Consider the following 1,768-nt stretch of genomic DNA (forward strand, 5'->3'; position numbering starts at 1 on the left):
AGAGAGAGAGAGAGAGAGAGAGAGAGAGAGAGAGAGAGAGACAGAAGGTGCGAGAAAAAGAAAGACAGAGAGAGACAGACAGACAGACAGACAGACAGACAAACAGACAGACAGACAGATAGACAAAGACAGAGACAGAGAGATAGGGAGGCAGAAAGACAGAGAGACAAAGTGAGACATACAGAGGCAGAGACAGAGCCAGAGACAGACACCGAAACAGAAACAGAATGAAAGATAATATATAGGAAGGGCAAGAAAATAGGGATAATGAGGAATGGTGAAAGAGACGGAGGAGGGGGGAGGAGCAGCAAAAAAAGAGGAGAGATGAAAGGGAATGGGTTGGAGGGGAGGGAGGGAGAAACGTTAGGAGGACGGAGGAAGGAGGCAGGTGATTGCACTTGAGGCAAACTTCTTTAACCTATCTTCTCCACATGGGGTTTGAGGGGTTAGAGACACAGAGAGAAAAAGAGAGACTGGAAGACTAAGAGAGGGAGAGACAGAGACAGAGACAGAGAGACGAAGAGAGAGAGAGAGAGAGAGAGAGAGAGAGAGAGAGAGAGAGAGAGAGAGAGAGAGAGAGATTACCGAACGACAGATGAGGCGTGGGCGAAGTAAATCGGATGAGAGGGGGGTGGGGGCGTGGCGCGAGGGGTGGGGAGAGAAAAGATGTACAAGCGATAGATAGAGAGCGTATGGGGTTGAGCCGGCGCTGTTCATGAATAAGCAATCCACAGACTTGCAAAGGAGGACGGCCTTATCTAATGTCAGCCCTCCTACACACTGCTCCCAGGGGGGGGGGGCAGCTTAAAGCTGGGTGCACACAGCACGCACACAAACATGCACGCACGCACGCACTCATGCAGACGGACACACGCACACACACGGACAAACGAACGACTGCATACATAATATGTTGACGTAGAAACACACACACGGGCAGACAAACACACACAGACAAACAGACAAACAGACAAACACACTCACACGAACACGTACGGACAAAAAATACCAAAGAGACATGCAAGGATAAGTGCATAGACGTCCAGACAAATCCCACGTGTGGTCAAAGATACAGAGATGATTTCAGTTTGAGTGAAAAGAAGAACATCCACACAATAATGGCCATTTAGTAGCGGGAGAAAGTAAGACAGGCAAACAGAGAGACAGAAACAACAGAGGGAAAGTAAAGAAGTACGACCTACCAGTGGCGACCTGTAATCACCCGCAATTAAGAAATGAGTAAAAATAAGGACCTAGAAACTGAGTAAGTTAGTTTTAGTGAGTGTTTAACGGCACTTGCAATACAATAAGGTCATATAAGTGTCGAAGAATAGATATATTACAAGAGAGTGACAAACACAAAAAAGGAAGAGAGGTGAGGACGCTAGATGTTTGATAGGAAAGAAGGAGCAAACCACACTACAGCACCCACGACCAGCCACAAAGAAAGGAAGACAGACACAGAGAAACAACAAAACAAAGGGGCAGAAAACAAGAAGCAACTATCAGGGACACACTCCAATCATCCACTCAAAGAAACCTAAAAAGACACAAATACGAGGAAGGAGGGACAGTGCAGATACGGAACGAGAGAAGAACGAGCGAACTCACAAAGACAGGTGAAAGGACGGAAGGACAGAGGTACGGGAGGAAAACTCAGGATTTCAGAGGCACGTAACGACGAAAAGCGGATGGGAGGACGGAAAGAGATGGACGTTCACGCTGAGAGCGAAAACGAGAGAGAGAGAGAGAGAGAGAGAGAGACACA

At 47.4% G+C, this 1,768-nt stretch overlaps 1 protein-coding gene across 2 annotated transcripts in view; it reads right to left on the bottom strand.

Annotated features, from left to right (window-relative positions):
* LOC101847045 (FYVE, RhoGEF and PH domain-containing protein 1) overlaps positions 1 to 1,768 on the bottom strand; it is a 140,647-nt gene that overhangs the window by 118,683 nt on the left and 20,196 nt on the right. The window lies entirely within an intron of this gene.

The sequence above is a fragment of the Aplysia californica genome, unplaced genomic scaffold, assembly GCF_000002075.1.
Source record: "Aplysia californica isolate F4 #8 unplaced genomic scaffold, AplCal3.0 scaffold00280, whole genome shotgun sequence".
Classification (NCBI taxonomy): domain Eukaryota; kingdom Metazoa; phylum Mollusca; class Gastropoda; order Aplysiida; family Aplysiidae; genus Aplysia; species Aplysia californica.